This window comes from Doryrhamphus excisus, chromosome 15 (assembly GCF_030265055.1).
Source record: "Doryrhamphus excisus isolate RoL2022-K1 chromosome 15, RoL_Dexc_1.0, whole genome shotgun sequence".
NCBI classification, from domain to species: Eukaryota; Metazoa; Chordata; class Actinopteri; order Syngnathiformes; family Syngnathidae; genus Doryrhamphus; species Doryrhamphus excisus.
Genome location: NC_080480.1, coordinates 4,395,001 through 4,409,222, shown reverse-complemented (window position 1 = coordinate 4,409,222; position 14,222 = coordinate 4,395,001). Strand labels below are relative to the sequence as shown.

General features: G+C 33.6%; 1 long non-coding RNA gene across 1 annotated transcript; it reads right to left on the bottom strand.

Annotated features, from left to right (window-relative positions):
- Window positions 1–545: 545 nt before the first annotated feature.
- Window positions 546–5,661, bottom strand: LOC131103572 (uncharacterized). The gene is made up of 5 exons (XR_009119627.1): window positions 5,615–5,661; window positions 5,388–5,523; window positions 3,725–3,812; window positions 1,195–1,250; window positions 546–736 (listed from the first exon to the last, which is right to left on the bottom strand). It is a non-coding gene; the product is annotated as an uncharacterized LOC131103572 (long non-coding RNA).
- Between the last annotated feature and the right edge of the window lie 8,561 nt (window positions 5,662–14,222).

The window sequence follows — 14,222 nt, the reverse complement described above, 5'->3', positions numbered from 1 at the left end:
GGATCACACGTGTAAACATGTACTCATGAATATGATGGCGTGAATATACAACCCGTCTTACTTCATATGCAACTTGATAGCAACCGCGGAATCTCAAGGGATTTGTTTAATAAAAGTTAGGCATCAAAAGTTGCTATCGAAAACGTAACACTTGAACGCAACACAATGCTACTACAGACTGTACATATGCTATGGGGCGTGGCTGTTGGTCTGTCTCCAATTAACCTAGCATGCATGTTGTTAATAATTTTACTTTATTTTTGTTTTATTGTGTGCGAGACACATTTTTGTACTTCGTATGGAAAATGTTGTCATTCATTCATTCATTCATTTTCTACCGCTTATCCTCACAAGGGTCGCGGGGGGTGCTGGAGCCTATCCCAGCTGTCTTTGGGCGAGAGGCCGCCAGCCAATCACAGTGCACATATAGACAAACAACCATTCACACTCACATTCATACCTATGGACAATTTGGAGTCGCTAATTAACCTAGCATGTTTTTGGAATGTTGGAGGAAACCGGAGTACCCGGAAAAAACCCAGAGATGGCCGAGGGTGGAATTGAACTTGGGTCTCCTAGCTGTGAGGCCTGCTTGCTAACCGTGCAGCCTGGTTTAAATTACATTAATTAATTAATTCATTTTCTACCGCTTATCCTCACCAGGGTCGCAGGGGTGCTGGAGCCTATCCCAGCTGTCTTTGTCAGTCATACAGTCTCTCAGTCGGTGGAGGCGGGGCTACAAGCATACACACAGAGTGTAACATAGTAGAAATTAAATGAGAAATTGCAATATTAATTTTCTAATTTTCTACCCACAAGGGTTGGGGGGGTGCTGGAGCCTATCCCAGCTGTCTTGGCTAGCCAATCACAGGGCACAAATAGACAAACAACCATTCACACTCACATTCATACCTATGGACAATTTGGAGTCGCTAATTAACCTAGCATGTTTTTGGAATGTGGGAGGAAATCGGAGTACCCAGGGAGAAAACATGCAAACTCCACACAGAGATGACCGAGATTGGAATCGAACTAGGGTCTCCTAGCTGTGAGACCTGCACACTAACCACTCATCCTTTGTGCAGCCATTGGGGGAAAATAGGTTACGTGGAAAAAGGTAACAAAAGGTAGCAAACTCCACAAAGAGACGGAAATTGAACTCAGGTCTCAAAGCTGCGAGTCCTGTGTGCTCACCACTCGTCCACCGTGCAGCCTGGTCAAACTTATCAATGAGGAAATGCCTTGTAAACCTAAAAAAAAAAAGTTTCAAGCAGAGTGAGGAAGGAGGACAAACATGTATAAGAAGCCACAATTTTACCACTTCCACACAGAATGAGAGGAGAACCTTTTTTTTTTTTCATGTTAATGAGCACAAGGCAAAGTAATGTAATACATGACTGCTGCCTAGTAACAAGAATACGACATATCACTTATATTTCAATATCTTTGGACTAATAATAAATCATAAGCTACCAAAAAACAGCAATAATTTCTGAAAAAAAACACAATTACGAGGGACGGAAATACTTTATTTACAGTACCCCCGCGACCCTAATGAGGATAAGCGGTATAGAATATGGATTGATTGACAGTCCATTGTGCTTTTAATCGGCGGTGAACCATGTGACTCCACATGCTGTGCCCTTAATGTCATTTTTAGCAGCGAGTAACCTTCAGGTGTAAAATTGCAATCTCCCAATCTTTGGGTGCTACCAGTGCAATATATTTACATTTAACAGTTATTGATCGAAAAATATAAACATGCTGCATCGTCGTGACAGAAGCAAGGGAATGTAGAATTTATGCAACATCCGCTCTTGTACCGGTTTTGATTACAGCGGGAAGCAAAAAAAGGGGGGGTAGGAGGTTGTCGGGGAGGAGCTATATCCTTTGGCCTCTTATTGACCGTGAGCTTCAATAGCTGGGTATCGATTGTCCCGCTCCCCCCCCCTCCCCCCCGGCGTGGAGATCAGTCATGCACCTGTCCACTGATGCTCTGCGGCCAGAGGGCCGTGCTTTATGCTCAGCGAGCAGGGAGATTACAGAGACGGGGGCCACTAAAAGGGCCTGTTGCTAAATGACCGAGCGCTGGATGAAACGGGAAGCTTTGAAAGCAGCAGCAGTGGCAGTATCACTTGTTATTACCACGACGGTACTGTATTTACATACCGTAATACTGTGTATTGCTGTACTGCTTTTCTCATCAATGCCCTATGTGCATCTTAAGTGTGTGTGTATGTGGTAGATGTTGTGTAATCATACTGTATGCTAGTAAATACCATGTTATACCCCTTAGAAAACTACCCAAGCAGCAATAAGGATGATTAGCAAAAGTTTAGAGACACATCATCATGTTATTGTATGGGAAAGTGTCTCCAAACTTTTGACTGGTAGTGTACATAATAGTATATTAGTGATTTGAAAATATTTTGTTTAACCTTCTGACCCGTTTTACATTTTAATGCATAAATCCTTATTTTTCTTATATATTTTTAAATATATTTTCCGTATGTATCTTTATATTATTACTCATACATAACCCTAACCCATAATACATAATACAAATACATAAAATACATCATACATAAAATGGTGATGTTCCTCATTAGAATACGACTTTTTTTCTCTTAAAACTTTGTCTTTATTCTCATTAAAATCATTAAAAATCAAAATTACTACTGTTTATTTTTCGTTTTTCAACTTTTTCTTACATATTTTTAAATATATTTTCCTTATGTATCTTTATATTATTACTCATACATAACCCTAACCCATAATACAAAAAATACAAATACATAAAATACATCATACATAAAATGGTGATGTTCCTCATTAGAATATGACTTTTTTTCTCTTAAAACTTTGTCTTTATTCTCATTAAAATCATTAAAAATCAAAATTACTACTGTTTTTTATGTTTAGTTTTTCAACTTTCTCATTACTTTTTCTGCAACCAAATTTTTTAAAAATTAAAATTTTATAAATGTTTTTTTTTTTTCATAATTTTGCAGCTTAAAATAATATATTATTTCTCTCATATTTAAACTTTTTTCCCCCTTCATTATATCATCTTATTAATGTCATAAAATTTTAACTTGGTCCCTTATTATTTTGACTTTATTCTTGTAAAGTTACAGCAATTTTTAAACCTTTGCTAGTTTTTCTGTTGCATTATATTTTTAGACTATGCCGTGGGCCAATAAGAAAACAGATGCGAACCGCAAATGGCCCCCAGGCCGCACTTTGGACACCCCTGTCTTGTTTAGCTCAAAAAATTCCGAAAAATCCAAGCTCGAGGATATCTGCTCTATGTTGGTCCGAGTGAATTTATGATGGCAGTCAAGATATATAAAAAAAAAAAAGTGAACTTGTCGACCTTTTGGACCATCCTGCGTATTTGATTGATGTGACATTTTTGGCCGCGCCGTTTTTTTTTCTCACTTTGATGGAAGCTGAAATAGACGAAGAGCGCCGCAACGAGTGAGCGCTTTTAATGTCTCGTAACGGTCAGCGATAAATCACAAATGGGATATTTCATAGTCGCCCACGTTGCCAGCTGCACACTGGCATTCCGAGACAGGAATCCCGTTCAAGACAAAATAATCCACTTTTTGGCAAGTTCAATTTGTACAGCTACACTTTGGTGCTTGTGTATCTTGCAAAGGGCAACATGACTTCCATTCCAACGTGTGCAAACGCCCTCATCCTGTATTTATTGGCTTACCTCGTACTTGTCTTGCAAATGTGGCAGGAAAAAAAACGTCTTTTCACCAATTTGGAAGTGTTGGCTCCCATTTCACTTCCTGGGCCTCCTGTGGTTACACAACATATGCTCAAAGGCTAAACAAGGACACGCTTCTCGCGTGCCTCGCCACTTTGGAGTAAGTTGAGCATTGCACTGCCATCACAGGGGTGTCCTAAATTTTTCCAGCAACGGCCACATATGAAAGGATGCTAAAAATGTATATATATATATATATATATATTTCTAGAAAAATCTCAGCATCTCAGCTTTGTTATTTAGGTGAAAAGCACATCATCAGCACAAGCGTTATTATTTTTGCTGGTGTTTTTTTTTATTTATTTTTTTATAATTTTTTTTAAGAAAAAAAAGTATTTTGTAAGAAACATTTAAATTATTAAAAACATTTAAATATACAATATACATAATAAAATACACAATATTAAAAAAATTGAAGAAAAAAGAAAAAAGGTATTTTGTAAGAAAAATATTAGAAAAATATTTCAAAAAACATTTAAATATTTTTTAATATTTTAAATGTTTCTTACAAAATACTTTTTCTTCTTTTTTTCTTATATTATGTATATAAAAATATAATATATATATTATATATATGTGTTCTTATATATAAAAACATTTAAATATTTTTTAAATATTTTCTTACAAAATACTTTTTTTTCTTCAAAAATGTTTTTTTCTTAAAATAGTGATTTTATTCCCATAATATTATAACTTTTTTCCCCCTAATTTTGTATTTTATTTACAACTTTATTTTGTTTTGTTTGTTTCTAATAATATTTGCAACTCGTAAAAAAATATTTTCTTGAATATTTCCACTCTGCTGCTAAAATTATATATTTCCTCATAAAATTACAAATTCATTGGCTTGAAATTTAAAATATTTAAAAAAAACAAAATAAATGGAAAAATTAGGAATAAAATCAGAATATTATGGAATTACCGAAAATTTACAAAAATAAGGTTTAAATTTGATGGGAATAAAGTCCTAAATATGAGAAGAAACTATACAATAAATAAAATTAAAATTTTGGGAAAATGAAGATGTGAAAATTCAAAAAATATTGTGTGAATAATTTCAAAATATAATTTACAATCATGAAATTTTTTTTTTTTAATATTTGGAACATTTTTTAAATCAGCAAAAATTGGGTAATAATCGTCTTTTCCATCTCTATGACAAAACTGACATCCAGTTTAGTTTTGAAATATACTGCATATCAATTCTTAGCATATCTTAACAAAATATCCAATCAGCAAAGTTGCATCTCTCGCTGGAAAAAGTTTGGACACCCCTGTTATACGCACACACACACACACACACACACACATACAGCCATCCCCCAAAGACTCCAGTGGAGATGCTGGCCCAGTGTGGGTCTGCAGTACACGCTCAGCAGAGCGCTTAATTGCGCTGATAAATTTGAGATGGTGAAACAAAGGCTCCCAGGAAACACAAACCTCACATGAAGCTGCAGATGGAGGAGGCTGTTTAATGGGCCGACCTTACAAGCACATTAAGTGCACATACACACACACACACACACACACTTAAGACTAAAAGTGAGTTCATGAGGCCCAAATTGAACAACACTTGCACTTTTTAGAAACTGCAGCAGGAGCTCACCTTAGTCTTCTTCTTTGTTGCTTTAACTACAGTAGCCCTACTCATGCAAAGCCAGCTAGCAAGCAGTCAGTGTTGATCATCATGGATTGGATGGTTGAAAACCCCTTCTTCCTGGCGCTGTTCTGGAAATTGGTACCTAAGACGACCAACATTGGGAATTCAACCAAACATTTTCACACTTCATCACAATTTATTGTCAATAAGAAATGAAAATAATCAATACTCACCCTTGAGAATTGACCATGCTGACTGCCAAACATCTTCTTCTTCTGGGTTCTTTTTCAATTTTTAGTGACAAATTCCAAGATGCTGCCCCTTGCTGGTAGGAAGGGGTACTTCACAGTCCTTTGGTTCCAGACCAAACCTTTATAAAGTGAATTTCCGCAAAGTAGGATTCTGTTTACCAATTTCTAAATACAATTTTTAACCTTACTAGAGCCCTCCAAAAATGAAATAGCACCCCTATAGTCACCTTTACACCCCTGTTACCCAGTATAGTATACACAAGACATAGAAAATCTGTTTACGACCTTTTAATGTTACTTAACATTATTAGAGCCCTCTAAACATTAAATAACACCCCTATAGTCACCGTTACACATTGTGTTACCCAATATAGTAGACAGAAGACATAGAAAATCTGTTGACCTTTGTGAAAATATGTTTAACAATATTAGAACCCTCTAAACATGAAATAACACCCCTATAGTCACATCTAGTATACTCCTATTGCCCAATGTATAGTAGACACAAGACATGTAAGACATAGAAAGTCTGTTTATGACCTTTGAAATATGTTTAACATTAGAGCCCTCTAAACTTGAAATAGCACCCCTATAGTCACCTTTACACGTTCTGTAAAGGTGACTCATGTTACCTAACATAGTAGACAAAAGACATTGAAAGTCTGTTTATGACCTTCGAAATATGTTTAACAATATTAGAGCCCTCTAAACCTGAAATAGCACCCCTATAGTCACCTTTACACTCCTGTTACCCAGTATAGTAGACACAAGACATATAAAACATGGAAAATTTGTTCATGACCTTGGAAATATCTTTAACATTAGAGCCCTCTAAACATGAAATAACACCCCTATAGTCAATTTTACATTCCTATTACCCAATATAGTCGACATAATAAGGGAAGTAAGTAAGTAAGGCATAGAAAACTTGTTTATGACCTTTTAATATGTTACTTAAAATTATTAGAACACTCTAAACATTAAATAACACCCCTATAGTCACCTTTACATGTTCTGTAAAGGTGACTCATGTTACCCAATATAGTAGACATAAGACATAGAAAATCTGTTTATGACCTTCGAAATATGTTTAACATTATTAGAGCCTTCTAAACTTGAAATAACACCCCTATAGTCACCTTTACACTCCTATTGCCCAATATATAGTAGACAAAATATATAGTAGACAAAAGACATAAGACATAGTAAATCTGTTTATGATCTTGGCAATATGTTTAACATTATTAGAGCCCTCTAAACACCCCTATAGTCACCTTTACACTCCTGTTACCCAGCATAACAGACACAAAATATATAGAATCTGTTTATGACCTTCAAAATATGTTTAACATGATTAAAGCCCTCTAAACTTGAAATAACACCCCTATAGTCACCTTTACACTAATATTACACAATATAGTAGACATAGTAAGACTAAATAAGACAAAATATCGACTTTTTTTTAACTTCCTGCATTGGCTATTATGACAGCAGTGTAACATTACTGACACCTGGTGACCAGTGTAGAATACTACATATCATCACGTCTTTGAATGCATCTCCTGAATGCCTACTATTTGGATTTTTCTTCATTCAGCCATTTTTATGTGTGGAAAAGCTTCATTTAGGGAAAAAAGGAAAAGTCAACTTTGCTTAAATGTGCATATTTTTCAGTATTAAGCACAAGATGATTATGAAGTCAATTTGATTAACTATTGAATTAATTAATTCTAATTTTTAAATTAGAATTAAAAAATAATTAATAATAATTAATTTAATAATAATTAATTATTGAATTATTTTTAAATACATTGTATTTTGATTTAAATATTAAAATGTATGTAATGAAACTAAAATGATAAAATAGAGTTATTAACTTATTAACTGGTGTTATTTGTCATAAATAGTGTATATCTGGCGAGAGCTTTCCTTTTTTGGAATTATAATATTCAGAAGCGGAGCGAGGTGATTAAAGTTGAACAATCCTGACATGAAACGCTTTTGCGTCCAAAAGTGCTGCCTTCGTTGGTTTGCATACACGCTGTCACATTTGGAGGAAGCAACTTTTATTTTGTGCAGCAAAGCAGGAAGAAGTTTATTGCAAATGCAGCACTCGGAAAATCTGCAATGTGAACTTTTTTTTTTTTTTGTACTTTGCAAGAAGACGTGATTTATTTCTGCTTCTCGTGTCGCATAAACAATTGATGCTCACGGCGGCTAATATGACTTGGAGAAAAAGTTCTTCAAGGATATGATTGGCTTCCTTGTTGCACACGTTGCCAGATGCAGTCACAGGCCAACGCTCGTCTTATGTGCAGTTCAATGTTTTAGCTCAGAATGACTTGGCTTTCCTAATTATCAGATGAGATTATGAGTTTGTATCTAATAATTTTAGACTTTTTATCTCATAATTATGGCTTCTCATTTTACAATTTCGACTTTTAATCTCATACTTTTGACTTTTCTTCTCATAATTATGACTTTTTAGCTCATACTTTTAGACTAATTATCTCATAATTATGACTTCATCTCACGATAATGGTTTTAATTCTCATAATTTTGACTTTTTAAGCTCATAATTTTAGACTCTAACTCATGACTTTATCTCATAATGGCTTTTAATCTCAGTTTTGTACTTTTTATCACATTTATGACAATTATTGCAACTTTTTAGCTCATTTTAGACTTTTTATCTCATACATATCACTTCTCATATTTTGGCTTTTTATCTCATAATATTGACTTTTCATCTCTTTTTCAAATTTTTCTAATTTCCCATGACTTTATTTCATAACAATGGCCTCAGTTTTTAAGTTTTTATCTCATAATTTTAACTTTTTACCTCATCATTTTAGACTTTATCATCTTTAATTTTGACTTTCAAATTTTTCAAATTTCTCATGACTATTTCACAATAATGGCCTCAGTTTTTAACTTTTTATCTCATAATTATGACTTTTTAGCTCATACTTTTAGACTAATCATCTCATAATTATGACTTCATCTCACGATAATGGTTTTAATTCTCATAATTTTGACTTTTTAAGCTCATAATTTTAGACTCTAACTCATGACTTTATCTCATAATGGCTTTTAATCTCAGTTTTGTACTTTTTATCACATTTATGACAATTATTGCAACTTTTTAGCTCATTTTAGACTTTTTATCTCATACATATCACTTCTCATATTTTGGCTTTTTATCTCATAATATTGACTTTTCATCTCTTTTTCAAATTTTTCTAATTTCCCATGACTTTATTTCATAACAATGACCTCAGTTTTTAAGTTTTTATCTCATAATTGTAACTTTTTAACTCATCATTTTAGACTTTATCATCTTTAATTTTGACTTTCAAATTTTTCAAATTTCTCATGACTATTTCACAATAATGGCCTCAGTTTTTAACTTTTCATCTCATAATTATGACTTTTTAGCTCATACTTTTAGACTAATCATCTCATAATTATGACTTCATCTCACGATAATGGTTTTAATTCTCATAATTTTGACTTTTTAAGCTCATAATTTTAGACTCTAACTCATGACTTTATCTCATAATGGCTTTTAATCTCAGTTCTGTACTTTTTTTAATCACATTTATGACAATTATCACAACTTTTTAGCTCATTTTAGACTTTTTATCTCATACATATTACTTCTCATATTTTGGCTTTTTATCTCATAATATTGACTTTTCATCTCTTTTTCAAATTTTTCTAATTTCCCATGACTTTATTTCATAACAATGGCCTCAGTTTTTAAGTTTTTATCTCATAATTTTGACTTTTTATCTCATAATGGCTTTTTATCTCATTTTTTTTACTTTTTGTCTCATAATTTTAACTTTTTACCTCATCATTTTAGACTTTATCATCACATCATTATTTTGGACTTTTTACAATGAAAAATTTTCATCTTACACTTTTGACTTTTTATCTAAAAATAATGGCTTTTTATCAATTTTTTTTACATTTGGACATTAATGTCCATTTTTTTCACGTCATTTCAAATTTTTGGCTAATTTTAGAGGTTTTTTTTTATCTCATACGTATCACTTCTCATATTTTGGCTTTTATCTCATAATTTTGACTTTCAAATTTTTCAAATTTCTCATGACTATTTCACAATAATGGCCTCAGTTTTTAACTTTTCATCTCATAATTTTGACTTTTTATCTCATAATAGCTTTTTATCTCATTTTCTTTTAACTTTTTGTCTCATAATTTTAACTTTTTACCTCATCATTTTAGACTTTATCATCACATAATTATTTTGGACTTTTTACAATGAGAAATTTTCATCCAACACTTTTGACTTTTTGTCTAAAAATAATGGCTTTTTATCTTTTTTTTTTTTTTTTACATTTGGACATTCATAATGTCCATTTACCTCAATTTTTTTTTACGTCATTTCAAATTTTTGGCTAATTTTAGAGTTTTTTTTTTTAATCTCATACATATCACTTCTCATAATTTGGCTTTTATCTCATAATTTTGACTTTCAAATTTTTCAAATGTCCATTTACCTCAATTTTTTTAAATGTAATTTCAAATTTTTAGCTAATTTTAGTTGTTTTTAATCTCATACCTATCACTTCTCATATTTGGACTTTTATCTCATAATTTAGACTTTTCATCTCTTTTTCTAATTATAGCGTTTTATCTCATAATTTGGCATTTTATCTCAATTTTGACTTCTCATATTTTGACTTTTTATCTCACAATTTTGACTTTAATGTCCTCATTTTGACTTCCCATCTCATAATTATGTATTTTATGTCATAAATTTTGTATTTTTATCTTATAATTGTGTCTTATCATCGGAATGTTAGCTTTTCCTAGCTAGCGTAAAGGGGCCACCATGCATATGCATGCGTATGGCAGCTGGTGGTGGTTTCGGTTTCAAACATGTCATTTGAATCAAGTTGCATCCAGTCATCCCAATTCCCGTAGAAATCTAACAAATAGATTCCATCCCTGCGAGCCCACGCACCGACCAAGCCACTGGGAAAAAAAGCGGGAAGCGTGTGTACGGAATAGGAGTGAAATAGAGGTCATGCGTACATATTCCTGATCATTTTTTTGTTGTTGTCATTCTTCCTATTGTGCAGCACTAAGATGATTCCTGTGAAATATCAACGTTTTTCCAAGCGTAAAATTCGTTTTCCGTGTCGCAGGAAATTGCAGAAGCTTAAATCCGGAGCGAGAGACGAGACAACTCCAGACAGCTCGGGATTTGAAATCCGGCTGTTCTTGGCTGAATAAATTTTTCACAGCGTTCAAGCCCATTTGTGCTACATTGCTAACTGTTTTTTTTTCTGGAGGCCATTATCTTACAAAGCAGCATGGGGGGGGGGGGGGGGGCAGGTGTTGAGAAAAACTGTCAACAATCCATCAAGCTGAAAGCATGGCGGCGTCCAAACCAGCAGCGTCAGCAGCGTTCAAGTTTTCCGCCTGTCACGCCATATCCCCCCCCCCCCACTTGGGAACGCCACTGATGTAAAGAAGCCAGGGTGGGAAAACTCGGAAGCGGTGTGTGATAAGCTTCAGCCATTAGCGCTGATCCCCCTGACACGCTTTTGGGAGCTACAAGGGAACACTCGTTGGCCTCCACGCGGGACAAGATGGCCGATTAGTGTAGCCGGCGTGCTAGCCTGTCACAAATAGAGTGAGAAGTACGAGGTGAGAGCTTTTAAAAGTGTCTCCCGCATGACGACATGTTATCCAAAGTGAGAATACGGGCGACCGCAAACTTCACTCCATCATCAAAAATAAATCACATTGATCATGCATATGCAGGCATAAAATAAAAAATTCAGATGCATTGATATGTAATATACTACACTGGCCACTAGGTGTCAGTAATGTTACTGTAATTGTGGGGGAGACACACAAGTACCAAACAATTCAGTGGCGCTATCAGGGAAGCATTACTGGAACTATATATGTTTATTATTATTATTATTATTAGGCTCCAAATAGCACATTGTTCAATTTCAAAGGTCATAAACAGATTGGCTATGTCTACTATATCGAGTAATAGGAGTGTAAAGTTGACTATAGGGGTGCTATTTCATGTCTAGAGGGCTCTAATCATGTTTAAAATATTGGGTAATAGGGGTGTAAGGTTGACCATAGGGGTGTTATTTCATGTCTAGAGGGCTCTAATCATGTTTAAAGGATTGGGTAATAGGAGTGTAACGTTGACTATAGGGGTGTTATTTCATGTCTGGAGGGCTCTAATAATGTTGAACATATGTCTTATACATATGTCTTGTGTCTACTATAACGACTAATAGGAGTGTAAAGGTGACTATAGGGGTGTTATTTTATGTCTAGAGGGCTCTAATAATGTTGAACATATGTCTTATACATATGTCTTATGTCTACTATAACGACTAATAGGAGTGTAAAGGTGACTATAGGGGCGTTATTTCATGTCTAGAGGGCTCTAATAATGTTAATCATATTTCCAAGGTCATAAACAGATTGTACATGTCTTATACACATGCCTTGTGTCTACTATATTGAGTGATAGAAGTGTAAAGTTTACTATAGGGGTGCTATTTCATGTCTAGAGGGCTCTAATCATGTTTAAAGGATTGGGTAATAGGAGTGTAAGGTTGACTATAGGGGTGTTATTTCATGTTTAGAGGGCTCTAATAATGTTAAACATATTCCCAAGGTCATAAACAGATTGTATATGTCTTATACATTATGTCTTGTGTCTACTATATTGACTAATAGAAGTGTAAAGGTGACTATAGGGGTGTTATTTCATGTCTAGAGGGCTCTAATAATGTTGAACATATTTCCAAGGTCATAAACAGATTGTATATGTCTTATACATATGTCTTGTGTCTACTATAACGACTAATAGGAGTGTAAAAGTGACTATAGGGGTGTTATTTTATGTCTAGAGGGCTCTAATACTGTTGAACATGTCTTATACACATGTCTTGTGTCTACTATAACGGACTAATAGGAGTGTAAAGTTGACTATAGGGGTGTTATTTCATGTCTAGAGGGCTCTAATAATGTTAATCATATTTCCAAGGTCATAAACAGATTGTACATGTGTTATACATATGTCTTGTGTCAACTATATTGAGTAATAGAAGTGTAAAGTTGACTATAGGGGTGCTATTTCATGTCTAGAGGGCTCTAATCATGTTTAAAGTATTGGGTAATAGGAGTGTAAGGTTGACCATAGGGGTGTTATTTCATGTCTAGAGGGCTCTAATCATGTTTAAAGGATTGGGTAATAGGAGTATAAGGTTGACTATAGGGGTGTTATTTCATGTCTAGAGGGCTCTAATAATGTTGAACATATTTCCAAGGTCATAAACAGATTGTATATGTCTTATACATACGTCTTGTGTCTACTATATTGAGTAATAGAAGTGTAAAGGTGACTATAGGGGTGTTATTTTATGTCTAGAGGGCTCTAATAATGTTGAACATATGTCTTATACATATGTCTTGTGTCTACTATAACGACTAATAGGAGTGTAAAGGTGACTATAGGGGTGTTATTTTATGTCTAGAGGGCTCTAATAATGTTGAACATATGTCTTATACGTATGTCTTGTGTCTTCTATAGCGACTAATAGAAGTGTAAAGGTGACTATAGGGGTGTTATTTTATGTCTAGAGGGCTCTATTAATGTTGAACATATGTCTTGTGTCTACTATAACGACTAATAGGAGATTTTTTAGGAGATTAAAAAAATCCGAGGTTTAGGTTGTGTGTGTGTTTATATTTTATGTTTGATAAATATATGCTACATATATAAAGTTTTAAATTAAAATGAATGTAAATACATTTTAAATAGTACAAATATTTAGTGTTTAAATATATTTTAATACTATACATTTTATATTTACAAATATATTTTTAGTACATTTTATATATATTTTAAATATTACTTATTTAAATACAGATTTTCAATAAATTAAATTGTATTTACATTTTTAAGTATTAAATTTTTTTTTTTTACAAATATTTCCATTTGGATGAAATATATTTTCAATATTAACCTTTACTTATATTTGACATTTTACATACATTTAAAATATGGTATCCATTTAAAAAAATATTTCAAGTGTATTTTAAATAATGTATATTTTAACGACAATATATTTTAAATAAATATAATCGCATTCATGTCAAATTTGACAAATATATAAAATAATAATATAATAATATAATTTAAAATACGTGTTTGCATAGCGAGGGGCTACAAAGGACATGGAGCTGAGTTAGTCAGGGCAAACACATGGAACATTTATTGCTGTGTAGTCAGGCTTCAACCTTTGTTGCCGTTTGTCTCACAAAAGACAGGAGGAGACATTTTCTTTTCAAGCTAAAACAGCCCTTGGTTGTCTTTGTGTTTAACCTTAAACTCGTTACTCTCAGGCATCATCATCATCATCATCATCATCATGACATACGGTTGCCGTCTTCGCACCTGAATCATCTTCAAACATGCACGCCCACTGACTTTGGATGATGAAACTGGGAAAAAAAACACACAAACGTCCTCTTTTGAAGGAAAGAATGTTAACATGAAGAAACAGGGGTGTCC